A 9,779-nucleotide genomic window follows, 5' to 3' on the forward strand; every position below is an offset into this window, starting at 1 on the left:
CTACAAAAAGACACATTTGTAGCGATGGTAGTCGCGATAAATAGTGAATAAATATGCGACAAAAAGGTGTTTCCCAAACCAAATTTTGGTAGGCCGCCACTAAAGGATTACAAGTAGTAGCGACTACAGTCGCCACTAAAACTGCTATAGTTTCAGTGGCACCTCTCGTCGCTACAATATCTTGAAATTTAGTGGCAACGTTGATGGCCGTAAATACGGATTACTTTTGCGACAAGGTTATGTCGCCACTAAAAACCTATTTTCCCAATAAATATAATGACCAAAATTCAAATACATTTCTACCAAATTGCTATCAATATATAAAGCATCCAAAATTATTGAACAACCAATAAAAACATATCTCAAAGTCAAATATTATAAATACTTTCATGAATACAAAGTTAGTTAAATATATACTACACAATACTTCATTGTTCATTATCATTGTACGCATGTACATACGATAAAAAAGAAAAAGTAGAATATTAAGTGCCTTCAATCTCCTCCTTGGTCAATGCCGCTTGTGATCACGTTTAAGAAACCTTGTCCCTGTTATTAAGAAAAAATTACACATAATTACTTTGACAATCTCATAATTTAAAGATAATAGCAAAAAGGGTGATCACACTTGATTTAACTATTTTATTAGCTATTAGGAAAAGAAAGTTTGATATCAAAAAGGAAAAGCTACCGATATCAAATACATTAACCGCTAGAAGTAGATCCAGAGGCACTGGAAATGTATACTAACTCTTAAGAGCAGCTCTAAAAGTGAAACAGAGAGTGCTAGGTTTATTCACCCATTCAACAACCCAGCATTTCAAGTCTTAGTGGCAGGATTTTCTTTAACTAGCAGAACCAAGTGGAATAAGTTAATTCCTCTTAGAAATGTTATGACAAACTAATCTTATCTATCATATTTGTTGCTCCTTATTTATATGAACCATCAATTGACCCAAGGAAGAGTTCCAATAAAGCTAACAACTCAACAAATTAAGCTAGTAAAGGGACGGATTCAAAAGAGGTAACAACATATAGAATCGTCAATACAAAGATGTCGTTTTCACTATTAGTGTATACCTAACTTATAAATATTCTTTGGAAAGGACTCTTATCTGCATTTAAACGTCAAAAGAAAAACTTAGAGAGTGAGGAATATTTTCGGCACATAGAAGGTGAAGCAGAGACAAAATACCAAACATTTCTATTATGAGGCAAAAACAAACACGTTACGTACAGTTACCTATTTTTTAAAGTGTAGGTATCTTAATTCCTCACATTGTCCAAATTTAGCAAGAAAACAAACCAAAGATGACCATCAGGTACTTCACATATATAAAGTAGTACAAAATCAAGCTTTTCGGAATCAAGTACAACATTTGAAGTTGTATTTCGACTACATTTAAGTCAATAAAATAGACTATGCAAAATTGCAATATGATTTTTTTAAACGACATATCAGACATCAATGGATATAAATTCTCAATGTGTCAACTCTAGTTGTAAAAACTTGAAAATAACATACATATTATGCAAAAAGTGTCTTATTAAGACCTATAATTTTCACTAGCAAGCAGTAACCAGTTTACCAAAGAAACTTTAAGATGAAAGTTCACATATTAACACACACATGCCATCCTAACTAAGAACATGTTTAATAGAGTTTAGATGAAAACAGACCCATGAAGATTGCAGTTTTACTCATAGAACATGTTTCCAGATTTATACAACTACTCAAGGTTATGACATATTAAGGCATAACAGGAAGCTAATCATATTTCTTGAAGACCCGACTTAAAAAAAAAAAGATGTACTCCACATTTTAATCATCATTCAGTAAGTATTCTTTTTTATTTAGCTCTGCACCTAAATATAGCATAGAACACCTACTGGTGATGAGTTTTATGTATACATGGGAATAGACTCCAAACAACAAGTCAAAAATAGTACAAATAAATGAAAATCCCTTCAGGTCACTTAATTTGTCATATGCTAAATAAATTCCTTGAGAAATATTTTAATAGTAGCGAAGAAGAGCAGACCAAATCATGTTCTAGATTGGCTTAAAAAACATAGCTCGGCCTTATGCGTCCTTCAGACGAGTAATGTCCGTAGAATTATTATGATAATATTGTTCCATGTTATACACATGTTCGTGCATGGTATAGTCGAGAAAATAACAAAATTTAGTTTTCTATCAAATTAGCTACTGATTCATGGTGTTTTACTAAAGCATAGTTTCTAAGTCATGGGTGAAAAAACTGAAGTCAGGTTTTCCAATACAAATATAATCTTTAGGAACAACCATAAACCGTATTTGTATAGTCTCTTAAATGGAAAAGAACCAAAATACATATTAGCTAAAAGGTATAAGATTTTTTCCTATACAAATAGTATCTCTTAAATGGAATAAGATTTTCCAAAGCCATGATATTTATGGACATAATCAGAACACAAAAGGAGTTATGAATCAAAACGAAGATTAGCTTTGATGAAAACACCCAAACCAAAGAACACCATTGTAGATTTCTGAAAAAAGTATTTATAATGTAAGTCAAATTTTGACTGCTCTTCTATATCATAAGGGCAATTTATTAGTGTTGGCATTCTAATAGTGAGAGTTACTGCCCCATAATACTTTTATTATAAATATTATATCTAGTACAACTCCAACTTTAATCGAAAGAAGAACAAATATGAAATTCTTGACAACATGTTTTTCATTCATTGAGTACTTGTAAGCACGAGATTTTTGCTTCACGGACAATCGCTCCAAAAGAAAATAAAAATAGTGACAAATGACTTCGCTGTACAATGTTTCGAGTTTTCCGTGACATGTGTTGTTAGTCAGTTGTGGGTCTGTCCATTTTGCATTTAATCATTATCAAACAAAATACAAAAAATATGTATGCATTTCTAGGTTGTAATTTAACCATTTAAATTTTTTTTTATATAGGTGTGTGAATAATTGTGTTAAGTATTGATTAATGGGTATTTCAAATTTATTTTTTTAATTTAGTTGTATTTCAAAAATTAGAAAACAAAATAAAGTGCAAAAAATCGGATTGGGCCCATGATATTTCAAAATTTTGAAGGCCCAAAACCAGCCCAAGTCAGCCAACCCAAGACCCATCCGCGGGTCATCGAAACGACGTCGTCCAATACCAAGATTACGTCGTTTCAAGGACGGCTCATCTCAGCCGTTCCAACCAATCCAATCCAACGGCCCAGGCTCCCTGTCAGTAACCCGTTTCCAAACCCGACCCAAGAACCAGTCCGAACCAACCCCCAACCGAGGCCAAACGGTGTCGTTCCGTTCTAAGTAAAAGATCCTGGCCATCAATCTCGATGCATCCAACGACCAAGATCTAATTACTCTTTACGTATATAAACTTAACCCTTCACCCCACGCCCCTATCCGAACCCCCCTTCACTCGTCTCCTTCCCCAAGCTTTGAACCCCCAAACCCTAGCAGCCGCCCTGATATCCCTTTCACCAGAACCCGGCGGCATGAACGCCGGTGACCACCCCCTTCACACCCCTGAAACATCCAACCACCCTGAGCACGAATCCACTAACCATGTACCTCGAATCACCTCCCATTGTCTCGAATCTGGATTTGAAGATTCGAGACAAAACTCGATCTATACCAAACCTCACCATCTTCGTACCAGACACTCCCATGACTTCCCTCGTGACCAAACCAAGCTTGGTTTGGTCCGAATCTACCCACAACTTCTAAAAAACCAGATCTGAAAATCCAGACCCTAGAACACATGAACCTGTGGAATTCGGCCAGTCTTGACAGGGGTCTGAGGTCTAATAGACCTTAACCAAGGTGTTCTCATGTGAGAACACCCTGGTTAAAGTTTGTTCGGCCTCAAATGGTCAAAGTTGAGTCAGATTTGGGTCAGTTTGGTTTAAACATTTTTCGGTAAGTTTTTCTTTTCCTTTTTGTTTTATTCAACTGCTAATTAAGTCGTTAGCATGCTTTGTTGTGATTGTTTGTTATTTTCTGATAGTTTTCTTCCTTTTTATTTGGTCGATTGTTTTCTGTGTATGATTTGAATGTATCCTGTGATAAGCATGTCCGATTAGGATAATCGTCGCATAAATAACTTATATAGGTTCCCAGTGATTGACCAAAGTTGGCCGAAGCCCTTTAGGTCCCTGTATGTGTTTGTTTATATGAACGACCGATTATTACCCGTTATAATTAGTATAGTCGACTTGATAAATGTCATCGATTAACTTCCTACGACTGAATGTTCAGATATGCTAATGCGTACAACCTCACTTGACTGAACGGACCTGTATTGTGATTTGAATGTTGGACATTATCTATGAATGCTAGTTTGTAACTGCATTGTAAACAATTAAAAGAACCAGGCTAGGGCAGTTCTGAAATTGAACTTTCAGAAGTTCAAAATGCCCTGAGGCTGCAGTGATGCAGGACAGTAATAATCAAGGGCTAACAGGGGTAGTCTGGGGTTTGAAAAGAACAGAAAAACTTAGTTTAAATGAGCTGACAAGTAGGGTACTAATTTGGGATTAAACTAATACCAATGGGGAACAAGACACAAGAGTATGGGGTTTAAAATGAATACTAAAATGAGCCCATAACTCTTGATTAAAGAATAAGCCAGGCGTGGGGAACAAATGGCTGGCATCAAAAGATGCTTAGGCATGGGTTTAAAGGGTATGGGCAGTCTGCAAATTGGCAGAATCCAGGCAGCTTGACTGCACTGGTTGTTTGGCTTATAAATAGGCCATTTCAGAACTTAAAAGGGGCTGGAAATTTTAGTCTTGAGAGAGGTCTTGTGAGTTTAAAGAAAACTGAAAACATAAGGAAATTTCCAGTAAACACTGTAACCAAACACTGTCTGAAAGCTACATAAGAGTTCATATTGGTCAAGCTGTCTTGGCCAAGTTCTGTTGTTTGCACTGATTGAGCTGCTTGTGATTGTTGAACTGCTGGTGTTGCTGCATTGAACACTCTGTTACTTCTGTTGTTTCATTACTCTTTTCTGGGATTACTTGTTTGGTGCTCGACCATCTGCTGGTTTTCTTTGTTCTAGAAACTGTTGCTGGTTGTCTGTGGACTGTGGAAAACACTTGTGGTTGTTGGTTTGTTACTGTGTTGTTGCTGTGTATCTGCTGTTGCTGTATTTATTGCATACTGCCCAGCTGATCATTCCTTTCTTCTTTGTCCTCTATACCAGGTACATAACCAATGCACTGTCAAATGTAATTGGAACATTGAGCATGAATACAAAAAGAAAAGACCTGAAGTTGACTTTCATACATAGATTGTTACATTAGATATCATGTACTGTATAATAATTTTCATTCCTGTGTTGACAATAGAAGTAGCCTGTATGCCCAGTGTATATCAATATAGATTAGCTGAATGATAGTTTACATATGTATGCTGATAGGTGAAAATATTCCCAATGAAATAGGTTGTATCTCAGACTTAGTTTTACTTTGTAATATGTCCTTTAATGTAGGCCAAGTATGAAAATCGTACTCTATTAATTAAGTTCTTTCCTTTCTGATAAACCGCTTCATATAACTGGTAAATCATGTTTTAAGACAAAGAACACGGAGACTACAATCTCAACCTCACGAAGGTCGAGCCCGGGTCGAAACAGACCAAGCAGGCCTGCATCGAACGAACAATGGCCCAGGTCTGGTCCATCACGCATGGGCTGGATTTGGGCCCTTAATTTTTGCTCGGCCGACTGTGTACGTGGCCGTGCTTCTGATTTTGTGCAAGCACTCGGAACTCTGTATAGATAACTTACAAACATGTAATTAATTAGGGCTATCTACTATTTTCAATTAGTAGAGACAAACGCAACAAGAAACGTAGTTGCTATAGAATTCCTTTTAAAATAGAATGAGATGAGCCTCGTCAAATAAAAATACAAAATTGCGGGGCCCTCAATAAATATTTGCCTTAAAAATTGCTTAGATTTCGGGATGGACCGTTTAGTAAAATTCCACGGCCTTACCCAAAGTAAATGATACGCTAGTCGCTTTAGGCGCGCCTTTAATAATTTAATTTCCTTAAACTCGGGTGCACATTGATGTGACCCAAATCCAAATCTCAACGGAGTCAAAGTGTGTCGACGACCACGGGTACATTGATTGTAACGCGGTTCGAGATACATTTTCACAACGTTGCAATTCTTGATAAAAACAGTAAATAATAATGATAAAAGCGGTTAAAAGTTAAATTTTGCACATAAGTTTACACTTGTATAAAATCAGATAATCAAGCCGAATATAACAGTTGAGCGACCGTGCTAGAACCACGGAACTCGGGAATGCCTAACACCTTCTCCCGGGTTAACAGAATTCCTTATCCGGATTTCTGGTGCGCAGACTGTAATATGGAGTCATTCTTTTCCTCGATTCGGGATTAAAATTGGTGACTTGGGACACCCTAAATCTCCCAAGTGGCGACTCTGAAATAATTAAACCAATCCCGTTTCGATTGTCCTTTAATTGGAAAAAACTCCCTTGCACCCCCTATCGGGTGCGGAAAAAGGAGGTGCGACAGCTCTGGCAACTCTGCTGGGGATCCTCGAGAGACCCAGAACCACTGGTTCAGGGTTAAGAATTCGAGCTTAGAATAATTGTTATTATTTGGCTTTATTTATTATCTGATTTTTACATGTTTGAGCCTAATGTGCTAAATGCTGCTTTTACCGCTTTGATATTATTTGAACTGTATATAAATTGTGCCGAAACCTTTCTCTTCTTACCTCCGGGGATGTGCTTACTGGTTGAGACTCCCTATTCTGTTAGTGTCATACCCTGAATAAAAGAGGCTCGGAAAGTTTCTAAGCCGGCTGGCCTTTTGGTTCCCGGAAAGGAGCTCCTTCCTCAGCTCGAGTTGTCCGCTCGGGTACACTGTCTAGAACACCGACCCAGGTTTTTGAACATAGAATAACGTGACTTCATGCCGGGTCCCTAGTAGGAACGCTTATTTGCACCACGTTGCATTTGACTCAGGGGACTCAACACAGGGGTTGGGTCCGTCTAGGACTAGCGACCTGATATGAAAAGGCCATCCTGATGCATCCAATTTGTTTTCCGTGCATTTATTTGTCTCGTACCCGCATGCTGACCGGTGTTTGAATATTATGAATTTTGTGAAACTGAAAAAAAGGGAAATAACGGTTAAGGAATTGATTGTTTATTTTTGAAAAAAAACCAATACCCAAATACTGTCAAAGCTCTGCCGAAATTTTGAGAAAATAAAAAAAAAACGTCTTATTAGTTTGTTTTATTAAAAGCAAAGGAAAAATAGAAAAATTGTTGTTCTGTTTTGTTTTTTAGAAAAATATAGAAATATATAGTTTGTCTTGTTATAAAAATAAAAAAAAAAAAAAGTCTTATTTTAAAATGGTTTTTTTATGAAAATTCAAAAAAATAATAATAAAAAAAAGTCTTTCATTATTTGTCACAAATATATACATGTATATATATATATATATATATATCCAAAATTTTTTATTTCCAAAAAAATATATATACGTCTTTATTTGTTGCAAAAATATTTGTCTTGCCAAAAAGTTTAGAAAAGTTTTTAGACTCCCAATTTTCAAAAACAAAAAAAAAATCCAAAAATATTTTCCATTATTAACTTCTTTAGAAAGTCTTTTAATTATTTTTTTATAAAAAAAATGTATAATAAGAAGAAAAAATCCGAAAATATTTTGATTCTTCTTTCAAAATTGAAAAGAAAATGCAAAATTAAAAAAAAAAAACATTTTAGAAGGATTTGTTTTATTAAAGGGAAAATTCCAAAAAATATATTCTTCTTTTCTTTAGAATAAAAAATAATGCAAATGAAAATTCAAAAATATATCTTAGAAGTGTTTCTTTTAAAAAAGAAAATCAATCAAAAATCAAAAAATATACTTCCTTTCTTCTTTTAAAGTAGTTCTTTCACAAATTCAGAAAAAAAGTTAGTTCATCCACTTATTCTTGATTACCCGAACTACGCGGGTTTGATTCTCACCAGATGTGAGATACGTAGGCAACCCTCATCGGGTCCAACCCCACCTTTTGCTAAAAAGCCAAAAACAAATATAAAAAAAAAAGGAAAAAACAAAAAAAAACATGTCAAAGATTTTTAATTTTGTCATAAATAAGTCTAGCGATGTAACTTCCCCCTTTTACAAAAAAAATAGCAAAAACAAATATGCCAAATTTTAATTGTCATAAAGAAGTCGGGTGCCGCTGTTTTATCAAGACATAGCCGAATGTTCCCGAAAGGGACGCCGGAAGGCTGACTTTGCATAAACAGCCACCTTTGGGTCATTTTTAAGACTTGGTCCAGTCGACCCACATAGCCTTAAAAATCTTCGTCCCCGAGGCATTGAAAGGCCGTGTTTGCAATGTTGAATTTTCTATTTTTGAAAAATGATAAAAGAGTCATAAACAAGTCCGGGTGATGCCGCTTATGTCAAAAATAGCCAAATGTTCCCGAAAGGAACTCCGGAAGGCTGCCTTGGTGCAGACGGCCACCTCGTTTTTTTTCTCTCACACAACCTTAAAAATCTTCGTTCATGAAGTGCTGAGAGGTCGTGTTCAGAAATCCTTTTGAGAAAAATCACATATTTTTGTTTTTATCAGAATAAGTTTCGTTTGTTAAAATCTTATTAATAAATGTGCAGAATGAGCACGACTCCAAATGAACCCTTTTCAATCATGAATAAAATCCCCCTCCAATTGCGGCTCTGGTGGAATGATTTAGGCAAAGAAGGGCATGACGAAATCAAGAAGTATCTGAAAGGCCTCACGAGTTTGTTGGATATCAGGCCACGGGGAGATATCATAAGGGCACTAGTCCCCCACTGGGATCCTGCGCACAATGTCTTCCATTTCTCGGACTTTGAACTTACCCCAACTTTAGAAGAAATAGCAGGGTATATCGGCAGCGCTGAGACTCCTTTGAGGCACAAATATCTGATTGCTCCAAGAGCTGTAGCAATACACCGGTTTCTGGACTCCTTAAAGATAGTCAGAACAATTCATAACCCTGACTTGGCGAAAGGTTTTTGCAGCATGAGTTTCATATATCAAAGATATGGTCACATAGGAGGATTCGACAAGCCAGAAAACCAGTTGTGCAGCAAAAGTAATCGTCAAAAGTGGGAAGAACATAGACGGATTGCTTTCATGATAACTTTCTTAGGACTCTTAGTATTCCCAAGAAAAGACGGGAATATTGACATAAAGATAGCAGGGGTCGTCAGTACGTTGCTCACACAGAGAGATAGTACGTTGGCGCCCATGATAGTATCTGATATGTTCCGGGCTCTCACGTCTTGCAAAGCCGGAGGAAGCTTTTTCGAGGGTTGCAATTTGTTGTTGCAAATGTGGATGACCGAACACCTATGTCACCGAGCCCAGTTTCTGAGCCATGGATCCGCTGAAAAGACCTGCATAGAGGAGTTCTATACCAGAGTTAATGAGACCTACCTACCGGAAGGAGTCACAGCATGGACCTCATATTTCCATACCCTCGACGCCAGTCAAATACAGTGGGCGCTAGGATGGTTACCGATCGACGAAGTCATATACATGCCAGCCGCCAGGCCCCATTTTCTCTTAATGGGACTTAAGAGCATTCAACCATACGCGCCGCATCGGGTTTTAAGGCAACTTGGGAGGTGTCAGATAGTGCCGAAAGACGAGGATCTAAGCACCCAGGTGATTGAGATCAGTCCCGACGGCCAGTTTCCTGAAGCAAGGGTTCG

This window comes from Nicotiana sylvestris, chromosome 10 (genome assembly GCF_000393655.2).
Source record: "Nicotiana sylvestris chromosome 10, ASM39365v2, whole genome shotgun sequence".
Lineage (NCBI taxonomy): Eukaryota > Viridiplantae > Streptophyta > Magnoliopsida > Solanales > Solanaceae > Nicotiana > Nicotiana sylvestris.